A 25,868-nucleotide genomic window follows, 5' to 3' on the forward strand; every position below is an offset into this window, starting at 1 on the left:
ATTAAACAACAATGGGAAAAAGAACTTCGATACAATATATCAACAGATAAATGGGAAAAAATTTTACAAATGGTTAATTCTTCTATATGTGCTAAACATGCTTTAATACAATTTAAAATTGTACATAGAGCTTATATGTCTAAAGATAAACTTGCTCGATTTTATTCTCATATTAACCCTCAATGTGACAGATGTCATTCAGAAGTGGCTTCATTGACCCACATGTTTTGGTCATGTCCCACTTTACATAACTATTGGAAGGACATATTTGTTACCATTTCCTCAATTTGGAACATCGATTTACAACCTCATTTTATTACTGCAATTTTTCGTATACCAAATGAGGATGGTAATCAGTTTTCTCCTTCAATCAGACGAATGATTGCTTTTGTAACATTAATGGCCAGAAGGTCTATATTACAAAATTGGAAAGAAGTAAATCCTCCTACCACGTCTCAGTGGCTTTTTCAAACTATTTCTTATCTGAGTTTGGAAAAAATTAGAAGCACTATTTTTGACTCATCAATTAAATTTGAAGAAACTTGGGGACCGTTTATTTGACTTTTTCATATGAATTAATTTGGCCTTTTCCAGACCTTCTCTCTGCTTATTCTTGTTCAGGTATGGAGTTCCGGAGTTCTTTGACACTATCATATACTTACAAACTGTTATTATTGCCCTTGTTAGTTTAGTTTAGTGTTTTTTTTTCATATATATTCTCTTTTATATATTTTCAAATTTTTTTTTCTTTTTCTTTTGACGATTATTTTTGTTTTTTTTTCATATATAACTATATAGACTCGATTGATTAATGTACTTTTTTTGTTGATGTTCAATAGGATATTATTATCTTATTATTAATGTAATTTCAAGTCTATTGTATTCATAACCTATTCTTTATTATGTTATGTTTTTTTATATTTATATGAAACTCAATAAAAAGATTGAAAAAGAAAGAAAGACAATGGTCTTGCTCTTAGTAAGAACTGGAATTCAATTGTAAACAAGGTGGGAAGCTGAAACCTGATTAGATGATGACGAACCAATCAGGAGGGACAGACAACCAGACGAGATATGCCACCAGACTAGACATGTCCAGTCATCATCCCTGATGAAGATGACAGAGTTTGTTATCAAAGCGTCGGTTAAAATTGATAACTGAACTTAGCTGGAAGCACAAGAAGTGTTTATTAATCAAGATCTCTTTGCAATCATTATATCCTGTTCCATTATGAACAAGGTGAAGTTAATTATTATCATCAGCAAAGTTGTTAACTATGCCATTACATTCATATCCAGATCATTTACACAAATAATGAATAACAGAGGATCCAACAATGATCCTTGGGGCAGTTCATCAGTCACAGGCCTCTAATCAAAGAACCAACCTTCGACCGTCACCCTCTGGTTCCCATTATCAAGCCAATTCCAAATACACCTCAGTAGTTCCCCCTAAATCCCATATGGCCAAACCTTCCAGATCAACCTCCAATGTAGGATCTTGGCAAAGGCCTTACTGAAGACCATGCCAACAGCATCTACTGCTCTTTCTGTACCTATCCCTTTAGTTACCTCTTCAAAACTCTCCAAAAGATTCCTCAGACATAATGCCCTATGCTGCCTATTCCTGATTAAAGTTCAAAGTCAATGCATTATCAGAGTTCATACATATATAGAGGTTGAGTACCACTTCTCCAAAATGCTTGGGGCTGAAAGGGTTTTGGATTTTGGGATATATAATGACATAGCTTTTGACTGCCATCATTTCTGACTCTGAATTTATGTGCTTCTGATAAGCAATCTTTGTCCTACACTTGTTCATCATAAATACGTACTTAACAGTAAAACTGATTACATACCATTAATATAATGAAAATATAATAGAAACATAGAAAACCTACAGCACAATACAGGTCCTTCGGCCCACAAAGTTGTGCCGAATGTGTCCCTACCTTAGAAATTACTAGGCTTACCTACAGCCCTCTATTTTACTTCGCTCCATGACCTATCTAAAAGTCTCTTAAAAGACCCTATCGTATCCACTTCCACCACCGTTGTCAGCAGCGCATTCCATGCACTCATCGCTCTTTGAGTAAAAAACTTACCCCTGACATCTCCTCTGTACCTACTCTCAGCACCTTAAACCTGTGTCCTCTTGTGGCAACCATTTCAGCCCTGGGAAAAAGCCTTTGACTACCCACATGATCAATACCTCTCATCATCTTATACATCTCTATCAGGACACCTCTCACCCTCCGTTGCTCCAAGGAGAAAAGGCCGAGTTCACTCAACCTATTCTCATAAGGCATGCTCCCCAATCCAGGCAACATCCTTGTAAATCTCCTCTGCACCTTTTCTACGGCTTCTACATCCTTCCTGTAGTGAGGCGACCAGAACTGAGCACAGTACTCCAAATGGGGTCTGACCAGGGTCCTATATAGCTGCAACATTACCTCTCGGCTCCTAAGTTCAATTCCACAATTGCTGAAGGCAAATACACCATACGTCTTCTTAACCACAGAGTCAACCTGCACAGCTGCTTTGAGCGTCCTATGGACTCGGACCCCAAGATCCCTCTGATCCTCCACACTGCCAAGCGTCTTACCATTAATACGATATTCTGTCATCATATTTGACCCACCAAAATGAACCACTTCACACTTACCTGGCTTGAACTCCATTTGCCACTTCTCAGCCCAATTTTGCATCCTATTAATGTCCCACTGTAACCTCTGACAGACCTCCACACTATCCACAACACCCCCAACCTTTGTGTCATCAGCAAACTTACTAACCCATCCCTCCACTTCCTCATCCAGGTCACTTATAAAAATCACGAAGAGTAAGGGACCCAGAACAGATCCCTGAGGCACTCCACTGGTGACCAACCTCCATGCAGAATATGACCCATCTATAACCACTCTCTGCCTTCTGTGGGCAAGCCAGTTCTGGATCCACAAAGCAATGTCCCTTGGATCCCATGCCTCCTTACTTTCTCAATAAGCCTTGCATGGGGTACCTTATCAAATGCCTTGCTGAAATCCATATACACTACATCTACTGCTCTTCCTTCATCAATGTGTTTAGTCACATCCTCAAAAAATTCAATCAGGATCGTAAGGCATGTCCTGCCCTCGACAAAGCCCTGCTGACTATTCCTAATCATATTATGCCTCTCCAAATGTTCATGAATCCTGCCTCTCGGGATCTTCTCCAACTTACAAACCACTGAGGTAAGACTCACTGGTCTATAATTTTCTGGGCTATCTCACACCACTGCCCATGAACAGAGAAAGCCTCCAAAAGTGGTGGATACAGCCCAGTCCATCACAAGCAAAGCTCTTCCCAACATTGAGTACAGTTACAAGGAGTGCTACTACAAGAAAGCAGCACCCATCATCAAAGAGTCCCACCATCCAAGCCATGCCCTTTCTCATTACTACCGTATATAGGTAAGAGGTACAGACACCTCAGATGCTGCTGCATCGTGTTCAGGAACCGTTACCACCCTCCAACTTTCAGGTTCCTGAATCGCTTGTGAGTAACATCAATCACCGCACTGAACTGATCCTGTGCCCTGCAGACACTTCACAACTCTCAGTATTATTTTTTAATTTGCACAGCTCAACTTTTTTTTTACACATTCGTCGTTTGTCTGTTTTTTGTAAATTCCATTATATTTTTTTCTCCTGTAAATGCCTACAAGAAAATGAATCTCAATATAGTATATGGCAATTTGATAGCACTTTGATAGTAAATTCAGTTTGATCATCAAAACAAATATCTCTATGAGGTCCTCCACAATTTACTGCCACAGCTCCTATAAGGTCTGAAGTTACACTTGGTCAGGCCTGCAATTTGCACACCTTATTGTGCTTCACAGTTGCAAATACCACCTTCCTCGTATTAAGATCTTAGACCTCATTACTTATTATCCTCAAATACCCTGTATTTTTCAAGATTGTGCTAATTTGGTCTGAATATAACATGAACGTGATTCAAAACCACACAGACAAAATTCAAATCAATGTAACTAATTTGTGGTTGCAAACTGGGTCAGCAGCAGCCACTGCTACATTTGACAAACTTTCTTTTCAGTTTGAGAAATGGGTGGACTGGCAAAATTTGCTGAACTGGCAGCCTTCCACCTGATGTGTCAGTTCTTTGCCACTGATTGTCACTGATAGTCAGTCATGTAGTGGCCTTTGGATCACTAAATAGTGACCATCAGCGACAGTGAGGGCGGCCCGATGGACTCAGAGAGTTTTGAAGTGCTGTCTGTGCAGAGTTTGCACATTCTCACCAGCACCTAGTGGGTGTCTCCCAGGTCTCAAAGGCTTGTTGACCACCATAAATCACCTGTTAGTGAAGAATGCTGAAAAGAATCAAAAATGGGCATCTTGAAGTGAGAAAACCAGCGTCAGGTTCACACAAATAAGAAGAAGGGGAGTAGAGGCAATGGGATTTCTCCACTGGAAGCTAGCACACTCCCAGTGGACCAAATGTCCTCCTTCTGTGTCAGTGTGGTAAGAAAAGGAAGGATCAGCAGCTCTGGCTCAGTCCGGAACATGGGGATAGGGATGTGGAGAGAACAGTAACATTTCATTATTATTAAGGAAAACGTAGTCCAAATTTGAAAGATGATCAAGCATGATGATTCTGATCTGTTGAGTGCTCATCCTGTTGTGCTCAGAGAGGGGTAATAAACATCAAACTGTTGACATGGGAAGGTTCACCTCTTTTTCAGAGAAGAGCAAAATGAATCTCAACAAAAGGTGATAGTTCCCTTTATGTTTCTGCTGTCATAAAAGCTACACTAACTTCACATGCTGCGATACAATTATTATGATCTTTGGCATAATTACACTCATAAAACCTAAAAGACAAATAAATGGCATTGGTTTTGTGTAGCTGACCATTTCTCTCATCAATTATTCAGATTGCTTGCTGCCAGGTGAAGCATATTATTCAGTCTCATTCTATTAAGATCATTAGAATATTATACTTAATGAATTTCCTTTCAAAATAGTGTGCCAGTTTTCAGGCAGCTGCAATAAGCAATAAAATTCTCATTTATTTATATAATGAAAATCTGCACGAAATTCTAAAATCAAAAGATGGCCTGAACTTTTATTTGAAATACAACATGTTGATAGCATATAGGAAATAATAGTTTATACTTCATGCGGGTACAAGTGGCAAGGGAATTATTTTTTCGTGACGGATATTCAGTTCCAGAGCCCGAGAGGCTTATTGCTAACCTCAGCTTTCTACTACAGCAGTATGACATTTCCAAAGGTCAGAGTTGTTTATGACAAAGTTAAACTTTCAACAGAAGTTATGTGTTAATGCGACGCTACTCAACCGGTCTATCTACCTTGCTCTTGTTTGCCTCCTTATTGCCATCTGGGATTTTATCAACAACAGTCATGTCATCTGCAAATTCATTTGAGCTATGCTTAGCCATACAGTCATGAACATAGACAGAGTAGAGGAATGGACTATGCATGGATCCTTGCAGTGAACCTGTGCTGATTGTCAGCAAGGAGGAGATGCTATCACCAATCCATATCGACTGTGGCCTCCAAATGAGGAGGTTGTGTATCTAGGTGCAGAGGGAGGTACAGAAGCCTGGTGATTAACTCTAAGGGATGATGTTAAAGAACAATGGGCTTCAAAGAAGCCTGAAATACTTTATGTTTTGCTGTTGTCTAGATGCTCCTAAGCAGAGTGGAGAGCCAGTGAGAATGTGTACACTATAGATCTATGGCAGTGGTAGGTGTATTGCTGCAGGTGTAGGTTCTCACTGAGACCCTATTGATTCCAGCCAAAACCCAGCTGAAACCATAACATAAAGGTAGTTGTGAGTGCTACCTGCCACTAGTCATTGGGCTATAGCTACTGGTCAGCAGTCACTGGGCTCACTCATTCTGTTCTTCTTGGTCAAGGGTATGATTTCTGCCCTTTTAAAGCAGGTGGGAACATCAAACTGCAAATGTAGGAGGTTGAAGAAGTCCTTGCACACTCCAACCAGTAGGTCAGCACAGGATTTCAGTACCCAGCCAGGTACACATCAGGGCTTGATGCCTTGTGAGGTTCCGCCCTCTTGGCAGCAATCTCAAAGACAGAGATAACAAAGCTACAATGCTATTCCTGAATGAAATTTAGGCCTATCACTTCAAATATATAGAAATAGATTATTAAACAACCTTTGACCGCCTTCCCATGTCCTAGCAGGCAGTACTTGTTTTGATAAAACATTTTTTAAAATTGAGAACAAGTAGCAAGGCATAATAAATTTAAAAGTTAGTATACTAAAGGTAACCGAAGTGGATAGGAGAGGAATCCCAAGAGATTGAATAGAATTGGATAAATAGGACTCTAAGACAATGTCAAATTTAAGTATAGAACAGATTATAAAATAATTTTCTGTTAGGCACATTGTTGACAAATGCAAGTAATTATTCTGAATAGCACACACAGAACGCTGGAAGAACTCAGCAGGTCAGCCCGCATCTATGGATAGAAATAAATAGTCAATGTTTCGGGCCAAGATCATTTCATCAGAACTTCCAAAGTTATTCTGAATAGCTGAAAATAAGGTACAGTACGAAGTTGTGAAGACTGCAGTGCAGAGCTAAACTGTGTACAGCAACTGGAGTCAGGCTGTGGATAAACTGAAAAGTATGGTGGGGTGTGATTTTTAATACCTACACCATCAGTGTGCAGAAGAACAGGTCTTGTAACCTTCTACACAAAGTGGGCAAAAAAATTGGCTGGTGTGAGGGGCTGGTGAAATCCATTCAAAAGGATGACTTTAATGCAGCATGGAGCCTTTCTCAGAGCAGGGAAGTCGGTAAGTGGTGGGTAGGATGTCTGAGACAAACATTTTCATTTGTATTGACTTCCCATTTCTCTACGTTCTCTGTACACAGAGAAAATATTAATATATTGATTATAAACAACTTAAAATCGCTTAACATCCAAACAACCATTGTAAAGTTGTCTCAGAATATGTAGCAATGAGAAAGGTCTGTTTTGCACAGCAGGTCAATAGTCCAACCTATTAAACATATTATCAATTCTTTGCCGGATTTTTATGTGGCCAATCCCAATCACTTAAAGAGGAAACTTCAAGGCTGCATCTCCTTCTTCCGAAGGAAAAGAGACCAAGACACAATCCGTTATTCCAGTAATTTGAATGTAGAATAACCAGAACTAGAAGACAACATGAGTAAAGGGTCAAGGAAGCTAATTAGAGAGACATAAATGAGAAGTCACTGCAATTCCCATCAACTATGGTCCATCACAGGACCATAGTTAATTATACGGAAGGTGGCCCTTCAATTCACCCTGGCCATCCTAGCCAAGAAAGAGATATTCAACTTAACACCAGTTTCCAGGTTTTAGCCTGTATCTTTATGAGCTACAGTTAATCAAGTGCTCATCAGCCTTCCATTAAAGTGCTTCCGCATCTCTTCCACAGTACATCACCATCACAGATGCCAGTCTTCTCTGGCATTCTGCTAATGAGATGAGTGGGCTGCCCCAGGCATCAGTGTTGGGTCCTCTGTTCTTCCTCTTCAGCTGTCTATTGGTTTTCGATGATGACTGAGGCCTGGGCAAGCTTGTATGGAAGACGTGCAGTTGCCACTCTGCAAGTCTCCCCTCTCCATACCACCGCTGTTGTCCAAGGGAAGGGCATTAAGGACCCATAGAGCTTGGCACCGGTATCGTTGCAGAGCAATGTGTGGTTCAGTGCCTTGCTCAAGAACACAACACGCTGCTTCAGCTGAGGCTCGAACTAGCGACCTTCAGATCACTAGACAGACTCCTTAACCACTTGGCCACTTGGGTCCTCTGTTATTCATTGTTTAAATATGTACGATTAGCAACTTTGCTGATGATAATAATTAGGGGGTCTTATTGATAATGAAGCAGGTTACGACTAATTTCAAAGAGATCTTGTTCAGCTAGGGAGATGGGCTAAGGAAAGGCAAATGGATTTCAACTCAGGTATGCAAATGTGGGTGATGCATTCTGGACATTCAAATCAGGGTAGTGCTTACTGAGTGTACAGGAGGGTGGTGGTGCAAGCTTTCAAATAGAGGGAACTGGGAGTGCAAATGCACAGTTCACTGAAAGTAGCCACACTAATAGACAAGATGGTGAAGAAGGCACTGAGTGTTCTGGCCGTCATCATTCAGGGCACTGAGTTCAGGAGTTGGGGCATTATGCTACAATTATATAAGCCATTGGTGATGCTGCACTTATAACATTGTGTACAGCTTTGGCCATCCTGTTATAGGAAAGATGTCATCAAGCTAGAGAGGATGCAAAGGAGATTTACAAGGACTACATGGCCTGAGTTCTTGGAAGAGATTGGCCATGCTGATTTCACTGGACAACAAAGATTTTGCTTCCTGAATACCTTTAGGTGTACCTTATGAATTTTGGGCTACTGATTATGAAAATCACCATGAAATCTCCCTATCATGCACCATTTTTAAAAATAAACTTATGTTTATTATTTCAATTCATAAGTCAATTAAAATGTTGGCTACAATGTAAGCTGTAAAGTTTCCTATCTTGTCCAGCTTGGGCATGTTTAGGCGGTGCGGCTGCTGCATGGCAGGGCAGGTTTAGTAATAGTTACTGGGTTCAGGACTGTAAGGATGGAACTTGCTATCACCTGGCACAAAAATTTCTGTGAAGCATTTTGATATTTGAGACAGATGCTTCCCAGAATAACTGATGCCAAGATTAAGGAAAGCATTTCTGTTGGTCCACAAATCAAACAGGTCATCAATGACAGGCAGTTTGAAGAATTTCTAGTGGGATTGGAGAAAATCACATGGAAGGCATTCAAGGAAGTTGTTGACATTTTTCTCGCCATCTACAGAGCACCAAACTACATGTAGCTGGTTGAAAACATGCTTCAAGCATATAAAACCATGAAATGCAACATGTCACTAAAGATTCATTTTCTGCATTCCCATTTAGACCTTTCCCTGCAAATCTTGGTGCTGTCAGTGACGAGCACGGTGAAAGGTTTCACCAGGACATTGCAGTCATGAAGAAAAGATACCAGGGTAACTGGAATCCATCAATCCTGGCAAATTATTGTTGGACACTTAAGCAAGAAGCCTCAGACACTGAGTACAAATGAAAATCATTAACAAAATGTTTTTAACTTAGTTGAACTATTGCAAAGCATCAGCACCATTATGCAATTAAACACATTATATTCAATAAAAGTTAATATGTTATTTCTCCAAATTCCTATGTAATACAAGTAGTCTGAAATTATATTTGGGTTCATCTTCAAGCAGTCTATCATAAACAAAAAAAAATTCTGAGGAAGCAACACTTCTGAAAAAAATTGTTGTCCAGTGTTTTTAATTCTCTGGAGCACAGGAGAAAGAGGAGTGATCTCACAGGAATAAAATTAAGAGTGGTATAGATAAGGTAGATGTACATTTCTTTTCCCAGGGTTGGGGAGACCAAAACTAGATGGCACCTCTACAAGATAAGTGTTAAAAGAAACCTGAATTGTAACCTCTATACACAGAGGGTAATGAGTACCTGGAATGAGCTGAAAGAGGAAGTGGACAAAGTAGGTACAATTGCAGCAATGAAGAGGTATATTGAGGGGAGGGACCTGGAGGGTTTTGGGTAGTACATGGTCAACTGGGAGTAGCAGGGAGGATGTCGCGGTCGGCATTGGCCAGCTGGGCTGGAGGACCTGTTTCTCTGGTGTTTTATTGTATGAATATCCCATGACATGTTCTGCACATTAAATGTTAAGATGACATGATATTAAAATATCCCGTGCATCACTGATCATTTGTTAAATCAAAGAAGGAGTTAACATATGCAAATCCAACAACCAAGAACAGAAATAGACAGTCAACCATTAATCACCTCCGCAGCTAAAAATAATAAAGGTGAGTTGTTTTTTTAATGGAAGGGATCTTCTGGACCTTGTTGTGACACAAATAGTGGCCAGTTGTTCTCAATTACCTGATGGTCTGTGTCTATTAAACAACTGGCATTACCTGTGAAAAATAGCAGGTAATTCAGTCATAGCATTCAATGAAGGACAAGTCTCCCAAGAATGTTGTTATGCATTTTTGGTCTGTTCTTCTCAAGCAGAAATAATAACTAACAAAGTTTACAAAAATACTATTGCCTACTGCCTGATCAGTAACAGATTTGTTATGGGTTGTACCTTTACTCTGTTAATATGTCAATTGCTTGTCTTAAACCTTCAACAGATCTGAAATTGACCCTCAGCCGTTTGAATCAGAGAACCAGATCCAGGCTGATAACAATATCCATCAGAGAGTAGTACATTCATAATTAACATCACACAAAAACATCAAGTGGGTGTCACCAAGCCAGACAAAATTCAGAAAACATATCTGGAATTATTCAGAGGAGTTCTGTTGGCCCAAATCTATGTCAGTAATATGTGACGTGAAAGCTAGACAGACTGCAATGTTGCAAACAAGCAATGAATCAAAGACGCCATACAGAAATTATCCGGCTCCAACTTGCACAGCAGGCTATGGTTTGTGCTTAATCAGGTTGAACACACAGCAAGTATCGCTGTCTCCTTCGCAAATGGAAAATAAAAGCATCACCCTGCTGGGAACATGCTGAAACACAATCAGTTTATCACAAAATCAACCTGACTCCATTATACGTTCACACAGGAGGAACCGATTATAAACAACAATTAACTTCTGATTCCACTAAATAGATTACCAAAATCAATTATCATTTCCAATACTTTGTAAGTTGCTTTACCATCAAATAAAATAATTCCCTTCAACTATTTCCAGAAAACATCCTGTGCCATCAAATCTTTTGATCACAACTTCTACTGTCTCAAATTCTACTCTACATATTTGGCTCATATTCAAGCAGGAAAGAAAGAGATCTGAAATTAAATATCCAAGTATATGACTGAAGAATTTCCAAAATATAATAGAGCAAGGACTTCTGAAGTACAGTTGTTTCAATGTTAACATAGCAATATGTATATCCAGCAAGATTTCATGGAAGGCTTGCATCTCTGATGGATTAATATCAGCCAAGGTCACAGGAATAGCTCCCCTCCCCTACTCCACAGAATCTTTACATAAAGCTGAGATAGCAGACATTTGTGTTTGCACAAATGACATCTGTTCAGCCCATATGATAACCAGGGTATCATATGCAACAGAATATCACAGCCAAATATACTCATAAAAACCCATTACCTGTTCACGTTTTCCACTTTAACATAAATTTTTAGGTACACTTTGAACAGTACAGCAGCGTTGTAGTGAAAGTTCCATTATTGGCACACAACTCTAAGTGATCCATTATTATCAAGAGGACAGTATTCTCTCTCTTTACCTCTGATGCTGCCTGACCTGCTGAGTAATTCCATTATTTACAACACAATGGAAGTGATATAGCTCATAAACATAGAGGCTAAAACCTGGGAACTGGTGCTAAGCTAAATATCTCTTTCTTGGCCAGGATGATTTGAATGGCCACCTTCAGTATAATTAAATATGGCCCTGTGATGGAAGGTTGATGGGAATTGCAGTGACTTCCATTTATGACTCTCTAATTAGCTTCCTTGACCCTTATCAATTACACAGGGAAAATTGTACAAATATCACAACTAGAGTCCAAAAAGGCAACTTTTAAAATATGCTTTCCTATTTCATATTGTTACTAACAATCTGCATGCCCTTGGGCATGTTTCTCTAATTTAAGTTACCACCTACATTTTAACATTCTTAATATGTCAATTTACATACAACACAATGGAAGTGATAAAGGCTGCAAATAGGATCTATGAACTCACCATAAGTTTATCAGATAGGTCTGGCCATATTTGACAGGTGCACCTAAAGCACCAAACAGCAGAATATATCAAAGATGACAGAGTGGATGGGATCTGACTTCACTGCTCCAACTGCTTCACTTAGCCATCACACTGGTGTAAATTTCTGGCCTCTAGATCATCTAAGACCTTACTTTCCAGGTAAGAGTTTTTGAACAGTAATCAGAATAGGAATCCTGGCCACTTGTTATTTTTCTTCTCTCTCCATTCCTGAATGATTGCAGGTTGGAGAAAAACCAGTTAATTTTGTCATGATAACCCAGCCAATATCAGGGTTAATAATTAGTTTCTTCTTAAATCTGCAGCTTGATACCACCACATCACAAAGTTTACTGTTAAGTTTATCAAAGGAACCTCCACGATGGTCACTCGGCATCTCACAATCTACCTGCATCTCATTCCCCCTCTAGTAAAGCTACTGTCCTCTGCACTTTGTGAGCCAAAAGATCAGAATTTGCTGGGTAATTTCCTTGGTGAACTGCTAGCATTTCTCAGCGTAAGTGCCATCACATTTGGGTTCACATGCAAGCACAGAATATGAAACAGCTGCAAATTAAGAAACTTTGGCTATCAATTCCTTTCGTCCAAATGTCTTAGGCTGTTCATTATGTTGTTAGAATTGTTTTACTACTGTGAGGTTATCTTTGCTCCCACAAGAGTGAAGAAACAACAGAGTTAGGCAATTTCAGATTAATCACAAAACCAAATTATTTGTATGTAAGCTTATTTAAAATAAATGAAAACAGCTAAAAAAAACTGTTATATCTCCAGCAGTGAAAAGCAATGGCATTGAAACTTAATGAAATAAGATTAAAAATGTTTATCGTAAATGCCCTTGCAATTCTTCAATAATTAATTAGTTTGACAACTGGATGAAGAATAAGGAGTCAAATCGCTCCCTCTAATCTCCATTTCGAAGTTTTCACCTCAAGCTAAATGTATTTAGTACACTGGGGCAAAAAATTTGAGAATGTAACCAAGAAAGGTTTGACCACAATTGTCTGGTTACCTTAAAAGGTATGTCAACTATGAAACCAAGAAATAACTTTATAATGTTGAAGAATATTTTATTTGTATCCTTGCAATAAATTATAGTTCAGCTAAAAATGGATACAGAATCATATGCCATGAAAGGGTCATAACTTATTGTTATATTTTGTACTCCAGAAATTAATCAAAAGAAAACCATGGGAGTGCAGGGCATAACTCTTGTATGTTTCACTTCTGTGAGGCACACAGATAATGATGTGGTGGCGTAATGACGTATGCCATTCACATACTTTTAAGTACAACCTGTAATAAATTATGTAAACAACAAACGATACTTGAACAAATATGTCAACAACGTTATTCAAATATTACAGAAATATTAAATACACAACTCTCCCCTCTGCTTGCCTATAAACTCCAACTCAATATAGAATACATCTAAACTTACGTGGTGTACATACAATACAATGTACTATTTAACAAAACTACTATATAAACATCTACCACATAGTAAATTTTAAATTGTCCTATTTAGGCCTAAAGATTTAATTGTTGTGGAGGATTTCACACTCTTGTGGGATGATGTCTTTCCAGACAAGATGGAGGGTGGGGGGGTTACTCTGCTTGGCAGGCGTGACTTGGGGCTGTGAAACAATCTCGGGCAATCTGTGCATAATTTTTCTCTGCAGCAGTAAGGGAATGTGATGCAAAGGGTATGGAGTGTTCACTTAATTCACTCATAACATGTGATATGACTATACCTATATCACAAGACGAGGCATCACAGGCAAGCTTCAATGGACGATGCAGATGAGAACGTGTGCGTGCAGTGTCTACTGTCACCATTCCACTTGCTGTTTGGAAAGCCACCAACATTGCTTTGTCCATTGCCATTTCTGTAGTAATGAGTTCAAGGGGTGGAGAACGGTAGTCACCTTACCTGCTATAATCACTGACAAACCCTAAAATGGACCACAACTGTGACACATCCTTCAGCTTTGAAGCATTCACTACCGCTTGAATTTTCTCAGTACACTTGTGTAATTCTTGTGTAAACCACAGTAAATGATGCATAGTTTAAAGAATTCACACTTGTTGTGCCAAGCTCTAAACCCATAATCATCTAATATTTTTAACATTGTCTTTAGATTTTGGATATGTTCCTTGTCACACTCACTGATAACAATAACGTTATCCACGTAACACTGAGTACCTGGACTGCCTTGCAGTACTTAGCTGGTCCATAGCTTTCTGCCAGACTACAGGTGCAGATGTTACTCCAGAGATACGTCTATTATAACAATAAAGCCCCTTGTGAGTGCTTATGATGAGTAAAACTTTGGACTCTTCTATCTCTGTCTGTAGGTAGGCCACAGCTAAGTCCATTTTGCTTAAGTGTTTTCCTCCAGAAAGGTTTGAAAAGATATCCTCTATCATGGGCATAGAGTAGGGCAATAACCTATCCCTGAACGTCAGCAAGACGAAGGAATTGGTTGTTGACTTCAGAAGGAGTAGTGGACCGCACAACCCCATCTACGTCGGTGGTGCGCAGGTGGAACAGGTCAAAAGCTTTAAGTTCCTCGGGGTGAATATCACAAATGACCTGACTTGGTCTAACCAAGCAGAGTCCACTGCCAAGAAGGCCCACCAGTGCCTTTACTTCCTGAGAAAGCTGAAGAAATTTGGCCTGTCCCCTAAAACCCTCACTAATTTTAATAGATGCACCGTAGAAAGCATTCTTGTAGGGAACATCACAACCTGGTATAGAAGTTGTCCTGTCCAAGACCGGAAGAAGCTGCAGAAGATCGTGAACATAGCCCAGCACATCACACAAACCAATCTTCCATCCTTGGACTCATTTTACACCACACACTGTCGCAGCAGTGCTGCCAGGATAATAAAGGACACAACTCACCCAGCCAACACACTTTCTGTCCTTCTTCCCTCTGGGAGAAAGTTCAGGAGCTTGAAGATTCATATGGCCAGATTTGGGAACAGCTTCTTTCCAACTGTGATGAGACTGCTGAACGGATCCTGACCCGGATCTGGGCCGTACCTTCCAAATATCCGGATCTGACTCTCGGTTTTTTTTTTGCACTACCTTATTTTCTCTTTTCTATTTTTTATGATTTATAATTTAAACTTTATTATAATTACTATCGATTTGTATTCCAGGGAGCGGGAAGCACAGAATCAAATATCACTGTGATGATTGTATGCTCCAGTATCAATTGTTTGGTGACAATAAAGTATTGATCTACTTTCCATACTGGAATGAAGGTGACCTTAAAATCACCACAGATCCTGACAGATCCATCCTTCTTGGCTACTAGGGCCACTGGTATTACTCATGGACTCCACTCAAACTTGGAAAGAATTCCTTCAGTCTCCATGTGATGTCGCTCAATGGCTACGTTATCACAGATGGTATAAACAATGTAAACATTAGGTGTGATATTTTCATTTAACACAATTTTACCTTTGATATGCTTGAGTTTTCCAATGCCATCCTTGAACACTGCTATGGCATCATCCAGCATCTTTCTTAATTTGCTTTCAGTTGGTTTTATTGTAGGAGGTGTGGAATACAATGGCGGATGGATCTCCCATCAAGTTCTCATGGTCTCCGCCAATCACAACCCCACAACACTGGCCCTCCATTTTTTTTTACCACATCCAAGCCCAATGTGCTTTGTTAGCTGTTTATTTCAATGTTATGAATGCCATTTTCACCAAAGTTATCTTTTTTCCACTATGAGTTCTCAGCCAGATATCTGCAGGTTTCAGTTCAGTATCTTTGAAATGCCATTCAAATTCATTTTGTGGAATGACAGGAACAGCCAAGCCACTGTCCAATTCCATTTTAATTAATTTGCTGTTCGCTTCTTGTGTAAGCCATGCTGCTTTTTTCTTGTTAGTTTTCATAATGTAAATCATAAGGCTACTCAATCCTGTGTCACTCTCGTCATTATCAGACTTTTCATCAACAGTTTTCAGATTAGTGCTCTTTTTGAAACAACAATTTAATGTTTTACCCTTTTAGCTTCCCTGTGCAGTCCATTTATTTTTGTCTGTCCAACATGCTCCCTGTATCTTTCTTTGTTGCATTTTCTGCAAGTTTCACCCTTAAACCTGAGTTGGTCTGATGTATGTGAACCACTTCCACAACAGTAACACAATTTGTTACTGTTTCTGCTTAGATTTTGCAATTTCATTCCCAACTGCAACTCCGTGCATTTCTGTCTGCTGTTACCATTGGTACAGCAATATCCACTGTTCTTTTAAATGTGAGTTGTGCTTCAGTTAGGAGCCATTTTTGAATGCTTTCTTGTAAGATTCCAGAAACTAAACAATCTCTCAGTGCATCATTAAGCTCATCGCTGGACAGGCAATGCTCAGACAATTTTTTTCAGTTCAGCCATGAGCAGAAATGGGCTCCCCTTCCTGTGGATTCTGCTTATGAAACTAAAAGCATTCTGCCATCAACAATGGCCTCAGTTCTAAATGCTCCTGTATTACATTCACAATATCAGCAAAGTTCATTTTGAATTGTTTGGTTGGAACAGTTAAACTTCTAAGGAAATTGTATGCCTTTCCACTGACTGCATTCACAAATACTGACCCTCATTTTTATTGGCTTACTTCAAAATTCTGCTCAATTCATTCAGTACAGTCGGCCCTCCTTATCCACAAGTTCCACATGCACAAATTCAACCAACCGCGAATCGAGAAAACCCGGAAGTTCTCTCTCCAGCACTCACTGCTCAAGCATTGCTCGCCTCGCATCTCATTCGCTCGCTACTTTGTTCCTGTGAGAAAATGGCTCCTAAAAAGCAATTATGTGGTCAAAACAATTCCACAAAGGCTGAGAGGGAGCGTAGAGTGCTATCTCTCACTGAGAAAGTAGAAATATTAGATCTTTTGAAAAGTGGCATGTCATTTTCCGAAGTAGGCCATAAGGTCAGTAAGAATAAATCAAGCATTCGCACAATAAAACAGAAAGAAGCTGAAATTCGTGGAAGTGTTAGTGCTGCCCCTACAATGGCAAAAATGGTCTCTCTGGTTCGTGATAAAGCACTTGCGAAGACTGAGAAAGCATTAAGTGTGTGGCTGGAGAACATGAAGATCTGCTGAAATCCTCTACAGAAGATGATGATGATGATGAAGATTTTAGAGGAGGCAGAGTCATCAATTTGGACACTTGAAAAATTTGCAGCAGCAGTTTTTCAGCAAGCGCAAGTGTTAGAGGATATGATCCTCAACTACGTTCCTTCAATGAAACAAAGCCTCCGTGTCACCTGAGGGATAACAACATGCCTACAACCACCGCAAGATTTGTTTGATGGTGCAAAAGAAAAAGAAGGGATAGCTTCCTATAACAATGTTTCTAACTAAAGCATCCGCAATTCTGAAGTCTCGACATTCAACGCTTGAAGATCCTCAGCCCTCAACCTCCACAGTTCCTGACTTTAGTATTATTAAGCCTCCTCCAAAGCATCCTTATTCCCTAAACAAGACAGTGTAACAACTACTGTACAGTATTACAAGTTTTACTCATCGTTTGATTATTGCTCGCCTCGCGTCTCTTTCGTTCACTGCTTGTGTTGTGAGCGAGAGGAACATGTACATTTTTTTTTCTTGTCAATATTCCCTAAACAAGACAGTGTAACAACTATTTACATAGCATTTCCATTGTATTAGGTGTTACAAGTTCTGTAACCTAGAGGTGATTAAAAATTTTACTCATTTGATTATTGTTCGCCTCGCGTCTCGTTTGTTCGCTGCTTGTGTTGTGAGCAAGAGGAACATGCACAGTTTTTTCTTGTCAATATTCCCTAAACATTACAGTATAACAACTATTTCTATAACATTTACATTGTAATAGGTATTATAAGTAATCTAGAGATGATTTAAAGTATACGGGAGGATATGTGTAGGTTATACGCAAATACCACGCCATTTTTTACATGGGACTTGAGCAACCACATTCCTTGGTATCTGCAGGAGGTCCCAGAAACAACCCCTCATGGACAAGGAGGGCCGACTGTATCTATGATCTAGATATCCATGTGCAATCAAACACATCTATCTTTCCAATGTAGCCAGCCATTTCTGCTTTTTTAAAATTTATTATCATCACCAGGTACGTTTATGAATGCGTGAATTTTGTCTATTTTCTGTTTTCTTAAACTCGACCTTCTTACTTCCCTTGCGAAGAAAAATTGTGCTGTGCTTCAACGGGGTAGGTAGTTGACTCAGGTTCATTTTAAAACTTACTGTTTTATACACTGTTATATTTGTAACTCCAAAAATTAGAGAACTACAGGAGCCCGAGGGATAACTCATAGATATTTTGTTTTACTTCTATGAGGCGTGCACAGTATGACGTGGTGGCATCATGACGTATGCCATTCACATACTTTTACGTATAACCAATAATGAAACAAAGCATACTTAATCAAGCAATATATTCACAATATTGCTGAAATATTACTGAAATATTAAATACAAAACACTTACGGCTGTTTAAATGACAAATACAGAAATTATATAAGGACCTAAAAACAGCCAGCTTAGCTACATCAAATAAAAATAGGAAGAGTGCTAGAAAGACTCAGCAGGACAGGCAGCATATGTGTAGAGATGTTGTGAAGAGAGAAAAAGTTAATTTTCCAGTCAATAACCCTTGAAGATTGTCTTGAATATAATTACACATAATCTTAACTGGTCTTTTACAGTTAGCAGACAATAAGCCAAGCTTGAAGGAAGTACAGGTCATTTACAATCATTTATGAAATTTTAAAAAATATGTCCTAGGAACTGTAATTGAGGAACAGAAAATAGCAAAAATATCATGTTCCAATTTATATAAAAGGGTTTCAGCTTCAATATGATATTATTTTACATATGTGGCAAATTGCTGTATAATCACTCATTAGGAATGAGGCAAATAGTTTAATGCAACATTAATAAATCCAATACTACAGTGGATACTACAAAGTATAATATAGTAGATGTTAAATGACAGAAGTTGTGTTCACTGCAGCAAATGTAATAACTAAAGCCGGGAAATAACTTATCCAACAAACTACATTTCCATCCGATTTTTGTAACTGCTCTTCAGTAAAGAGAAAATGTTTATAGTTATGCTCAGAATATTTTACAATTGTGCTGTCTCTCATCAGCTTTTCCCCTTTTACCCTAGCTAAGGCCAAGCTCTATGTTTATTTTTCTTCACATCTGTCGCCCAAGTGACAATTACTAAGGACACTTTTTTTTGCCATAAGTACGCATCACTAAACGAGCACAGCATCCATACAAGCACTCTTGTTGCATCTTGTTGCAGTCACAAGTCTGTAAGTATAGAGGCACCCAACGAACTTCATCCATCATGAATGAAGATAAGGGATTTGGAAGTACTGCAAACAGTGAGGATGATTGTAATAGATTTCAAAATGACATAGACAAATTGTGAAATGGGCAAACATGTGGCAGATGAAATTCAATGCAGTAAAGCGTGAGGTGATACATTTTGTACACTGAACCGAAAAGACTTGAAACGGCACCTCTACTTTCAGAATTGTCAGCTTTATCCTCCTTATCTATTTCTATCCAATGCACTCAACACTACCCTACTGATTGATGATAGCGCTCTTGATTCTGCAGTCCAAACATGCACAGGTAAGTACCAACTTGCACTTTAAAAATCACATCTGCACAGGTACAAGCTGCTACACATATCCCTGCTTTCCACCGCTATTCCCACAGCAATGAAGTGGTGATCTCACCAACACACGGATTGATATGCAGTGAACCACTGAGGATGTCTAATGGCCGCCTGATAGGGTGGGTGGTGGCCAAGCTAGAGCTGCCATTGCTAAGTGTGCGGCTCAGAGCTACATGCTGGCTGGTACAAAGAGTGTAGGTCATTGTCGGGGACCAGAAGCCACCTGTCTCCCTCATCATCTCCTGCTGAACGTGAAAGATCTGCTGTACTCGACTCTCTTTATTTGCCTGCGCAGTGCTTCCCAACCCAGAGATGTCTGTGGTAACAAGTTCAACGGCCACATCTGCCACCGAACTTGTTGCTATAGAGAAACCTTCAGGGAGCCATTACACATAGCCTCTGAGGTTTGCTTCACACTGAGCTACACGTTGGTGAGATCACTTTAACCATTTCATTGCTGCAGGAGTGCCAGAAAAGGGATGAACCTAAAGCCAGGTTCCTAGTGCAGCAATGAAGAGGCCAGGAGGTTCAGCCAGCCTCCTGACACAACAATACAGCCAACCTAAACAAGGAGGTTAAAGAACAGCAACTTTCCTTCATCCATTGAATTCTTGAACCAACATTACAACTGTCTACTTTCCACAGGGAGCACCCCCTCCATGATTCTTTCATCCATTCATCCCCCCCTCCCCACTAATTTCCCTCTCAGCACTTATCCCTGCAAGTGGCCAAAGTGTGGCACCTGCCCATTCACCTCCTCTGCACCTACATTCAGTGCCCTGAGTAGTCCTTCCAGGTGAGGCAAAACTTCACCAGCGAATCTGGTTGGCTTATCTGTTGTATCTAGTGCTCTCAATGTGACCTCTTCTAAATTGGCGAGACTCCTCGTAAAATGGGGGATTTCTTCATCGAGCACCTCCACTCTACCTGTCAAAAGCAGAATTTCCCGATGGCCCAACATTTTAATTCTGATTTCCTTTCCTGTTCTGACATGTTGGTCCTCCTATGATCAGGCCACCCTCAGGGTAGAACAGCAACACCTTATATTACATCTGGGTAGCATCCAACCTGGCGGCATGAATAACTATTTTTCTTCCTGTAAAAAAATTCCCCCCCCCCTTCTTTTGTTCCCCACTCTGGCCTCTTACCTCTACTCACCTGCCTATCACTTCCCCCTACTGCCTTTCCTCCTTCCCTTTCTCCCATGGTCCACTCTCCTCTCCTGTCAAATTCCTTCCTCTCCAGCCCTTCACCTTTCCCGCCCAGCTGGCTACAACTATCACCTCCTTGCTATTCTTCTTCCCCTCCACCCACCTTTTTATTCTAGCATTTTCCCCTTCCTCTCCAATCCTGAAGAAGGATCTCAGCTCAAAATTTCAACTTCATAGATGCTGTCTGACCTGCTGAGCTCCTCCAGAATTTTGTGTATGTTGCTTTGCATTTCGCACATCTGCTTTTCTTGTGTCTACATCCGCTTTAATCACATTGTACTAAAATCGGCTTTGTTTTTCCTTTTGTTCTAATAGTGTTTCTTCTTGTAAAAATTGTGCATAATTTATGTCTTTCTTGGGAATACTGTTTACCTGATGCTCTGTGTCAGTGATGCTGCAGAGTTTTTCATTGCACCTGCACATACTACATGATAATAAACTTGACTTTTGAGTTTGAATAGCACATCTCTTTATACATAATGCGACAATAACCTCCAGGTGCTTTTTTGCTGGTGAGGGAGTGGGGGCCATTGCTTTGCTGCTGCTTATGCGTGGGAGGGGGGACTTTGGAGGGGGGAATGACAGTCTAACATTTAACTGTCATTCATTCCTTTGGGCACTCCTCTGTTTTTCTGGATGTTGCCAAAGAAAAAGAATTTCAGGATGTATATTGTATACATTTCGCCGACATTAAATTGAACCTATTGCTCCCTTCTAACTGGTATTAGCCACGCTTAACAGTGACCACGAAATGTTCCCTATTTTCAATCAATCACAACCCATTTCTCTGCAAATTAAAATGAATTTGTTTTATATCTTTCTCAGTTCCATCAAAACTTTAGTTGTTTCTCTTTGCACAGATGCTGCCTCATTTGCAAAGTGTTTCTAGTCTTGCCTGTTTTTATACTGCCCCTTTTTGGTGCTGAGTTAATTGCATTCACTTTACTTGAGATGTGCCCCAAGTGCTAAGCAAGGTATCCATGTACGTAATTGCTTCTATCTGTATCTTTATTGCTTGCTAGCCTAGCCTTAGGCTGATCTGTTTAGATCTTGATGAGATTTCCTAAACAGGTTATTTTCTTTATTTCTCCAGTCATTTACACACAACCAATTGCACACACCAGAAAATGTCAGGATAGAGTGGGGATGGAAAGTATTTACAAAATATCAAAACATGGCACCATGATTAGTACAGCAACCCATGTTCCAAATCCTGCTGCCCTCCAAAGCATTGCTGCAGGCACTGCTTTTCTCTGAGATGCAGACAATGCCTCGGAGTACTAATGCCCACAATACGCCATACTATCTACAGATTCAGTCAGCAGTACTTGGCCAGACCAATACAGAGAACACCTTGGCATTGAGTGGAAATATTGACATAAATCTACTAACACTGGAAATATTCCCATATTCCTAGAAAACCAATTCAAACCTTTACACACACTTTTCTGAAACACAAAGTCAGCTGCCAAAATGAAAATACTGTTAACAGTGCAGAAAACGTTCTTTTAACAGATAAATGATATTTGTAAGGCAACAAGCATTGAGACAAAGAACTTACAGCACATAATTTATATCTTGTTTCCAAAACATTGTGTTTAGCCGTAACCTCCCAGAAATAAAGAAAATTGAACTTGCACAATGATTTATCAAACCTTTATGAAACAACTGCCCATTCTCCAACAAATAACTTTAGATGATATGAAGTTATTTTTACCATTCAAATCAGGTGGAAGGAGAGTTGAGTGTTGAGAATTTAAATATAGCCTACCCACACCCAAACTTTCACTTTTGTTTTAATCCAACTTCAGAGAAGGTTCCTCAATAAAATCAATTAATGATGCTGTATTGCTCCAAAATCTTTTTAGGTTAAGTGATCTTAGAAATCCTGGCAACTGATAAAACAGAACAGACAGTTAAATGCCTCAACTGCAAAGCTGGTAGCCCTGCACATTCCTTTCATTCCTTTTTCAAGTGATCAAAATGCCAGAATTGGTTAACTCATACTTGAACCCACCATTGTGTAGAAGTCCACTGAATCCCACCACCACTCCCCCACCCCTCCCCAGCTTCACTCCCAACTTGGCTTCATTCTCATCAATAAAATGGAATCTTAATCACCTTGGCTACAGTCGGGAAACATGGGAAGTTATCCACAACAGGTCTTGACACCACATTCAGCATCAAGTGCAGAACGTTACTTCTGTTCCATTCCCAAATTCTCCTATTTGCCCAGTTATTGCTACTAACCCACATCCTCCTCTCATGTGGAAATAATTCCTTTCTTGTTTCATGAATTACTTTAAGAATCTCTGTTGTAAATGCAAGCAAATGTAGCAAGTAATTGACACCCAACAAGATCCTGTAAATAGTTTATCTTCCAATGATTATCCTGGGCACATTGATCCCTGCCAAATTAATTTTATTGTGCTGTTTTTGATTGAAATTTTATCATATATGCTTGGGTGTTCTTATCAATTTGATTTAAATTGTTCTTCACTCAATATGATAGTGTTGTGTTAAACTCATGAGAATTGCATTATATTCAGCTTCACACACAAAATAATTAATTATCTACTCAATAACAATAAAGAACTGCAGAGTTGAAATGACTTTGTTCAAACATTGTCTTGGGATGTTGTCCTGTGTCATGAGAGTTTCTGAAATTCGCAAGTTACATGGAATCGGGAGATTTAATTATTGCGCTTATTGGTATGCACCGCGTGCTGTTTGATTATATTTTATTCATTGCACAGAATTTTTGCAATCAATTTTAAATAATTCAACCTGTTTTTAACTCTCAACTATGGGCCAAATTTAAATGTCTCTGGATTTTGCACTGTTTTCTCTTTTCCAGTTTCACAACAGATTTTGCATAGGTGTCATGACCACCACAGCGAATGCAGATGCCAATTAGCCATGAATCCATTAACCTTCACTATTCAGACAAAGCATGGGTCGGAGAGGAAGAACTAGCTTGTACCATTCTGCAAGATAACAAATTAAGCCACATTCAGTTCTTAACTTCTAAAAGTTAATGATGTTATTTTAAATTAATGGGTAAAAATGTCACAATCAGAAACAAAGAATAACCGGAATTTTGAAGTCCTTTTCAATCCTTCACAAAATTTAGAAATTTCTATCGATGGCTTTCAGAGAGCCATTTTCCATCTCACGTTTCTAGGACTCTGTCCTTTGTGACTACCCAGCAGAATTTTGTGTTAAATTTTGCAAATGTTCAGTTTGACCATCACAAAAACAATTTGCTTCTGATCTCCACTATCATGAAAACATCAGTCCTGGGAAGCCTGAGGGGATGTTAGGAAGGTCTGTTTTATACTGGAATCGTACTATTTGAAGAATCATAATGACTAGCCAAGATAGTTTAGGTTACACATCCTATAGCAATCATCAACGCCCTTTCAAAAGTCTCATCCTAATAAAAGCAGACACTGCTGGTAAAATACATTTACTAAAAGCATTATTTTGCATTGTGACAAATTGAAATTGTAATGTCTGATAAATATCCTTCTTCAATTTTTGTCAAGGTTATTGTATTGGGGGAAAATCTAGGAGAAGTGAGCCAGTGAAATAAGCAATCTTAGGAAATATGCTCATTAATTCCCTAATGTTTAGGCATCTGCCCGTCTTCAGATTGTTGCCTTGCCTCATCACAAGAGTATCATTCAGTATCTGAAAATAAGAAAGGCTCAGAAAAGAAATAGGCAAGGATATACTAGAATGCCATGCCAGTTCAACATTGCCCTCCCTGGGTAAGAACAAATTTCTTTAAACACGCAGAACCAAACATAAGTGTAAAGTGATCAAAATGTATTGTCCCAGAACATTTCTAGATCAAAGAGTACCAACTCAGTTTAAACCATCAGACCATTAGACATAAGAGCAGAATTAGGCCATTTGGCACATCAAGTCTGCTCCACTATTCAATCATGGCTGATCCTTTTTCTCCCCTCCTCAGCCCCACTCCTCGGCCTTCTCCCCGTAATCTTTGATGCCATGTCCAATCAAGGAACTATCACGCTCTGCCTTAAATACACCCAACAACCTGGCCTCCATGGCTGCCTGTGGTAATAAATTCCACAGATTCACCACCCTCTGCTGAAGTAATTTCTTGGAGAAGTAAGTGCAGGAAAAGAATTCCTCTGAGATCCACCATAGATTTTATGGGCTGAATGGCCTCCATTTATGTTACAAGGAAGCTTCTCTGCCTTGTCTTCCATCATTTAAAATTACTGAGTAACTCAGAATTACCAGGTCATGTGAAAACCTTCATGTAAAAATCCTAAATTTTAAAGCGTTGAGTTAAGCATTGTCCACGAGTCATTAAAACACTAGCTCCAAAATCAGACCTTCAGTCAATCATTTAATCCTTTTATAACACCAGTAAATGAATTTAATTGGGCCTGTAAAACCAAAATATTTCCAACAAGTATCTTAAAATGTCTGATATACCCTTTATGATCCAAGTCCTTTACATCAGTTCGTCAGACTGTCTTAACCATCTTCCTAAGTTCCTGAGCATGGCACAGCACTGAAAGGTTATGCACAGCACAACGACAGTATGCTCACTTACTCTAGATTCATAAACTTAAAGGATCAGAATTTGCAAAAAGAAAACAAATACAAAGTTCTGAAGTCAGCTGTTTTCCTTTCTGGTGCTGGTCAATTTATAGAAAATGGATACACAGTAATGTTATATTGTATATGTTAAGTGTCATAATTTTAATAATAATCCTTTATACTGGACTAAACAATGTTCAGCAGTCTTTGAGAGTTTCTGTATGTCAGAAAGCATTTCAACAGCCAACTAAATGGGCACGGTGCAGTCGATGATTAGTTTCCTCACGTGGGCTGATATTATTCTCTTCTTCACCCACAATTCCCCTCCTCCCACCCTTACACTTCGTGTGATGCCTTTTCATCATGGAAGCCTCAGCAAAATGCAGAACTCCACCACCGATGTTGAAACTGGCTTCTCCCTCATCTCGGTAGCAGAGGAAGTTGATTGAAATCC

At 39.4% G+C, this 25,868-nt stretch overlaps 1 protein-coding gene and 1 long non-coding RNA gene across 6 annotated transcripts in view; one reads left to right on the plus strand and one right to left on the minus strand.

Moving 5' to 3' along the window:
* The window catches only part of LOC132395973 (rab effector Noc2-like), a 234,463-nt gene that overhangs the window by 9,646 nt on the left and 198,949 nt on the right, over positions 1–25,868 (minus strand). The gene's annotated exons all lie outside the window — the stretch shown is intronic.
* Positions 9,891–25,868, plus strand: part of LOC132395975 (uncharacterized) — a 49,247-nt gene continuing 33,269 nt past the window's right edge. The window contains exon 1 of the long non-coding RNA XR_009512800.1: positions 9,891–9,947. This is a non-coding gene — a long non-coding RNA (uncharacterized LOC132395975). The remainder of the gene's footprint in view (positions 9,948–25,868) is intronic.

This window comes from Hypanus sabinus, chromosome 6 (assembly GCF_030144855.1).
Source record: "Hypanus sabinus isolate sHypSab1 chromosome 6, sHypSab1.hap1, whole genome shotgun sequence".
In the NCBI taxonomy this organism is placed as follows: Eukaryota; Metazoa; Chordata; class Chondrichthyes; order Myliobatiformes; family Dasyatidae; genus Hypanus; species Hypanus sabinus.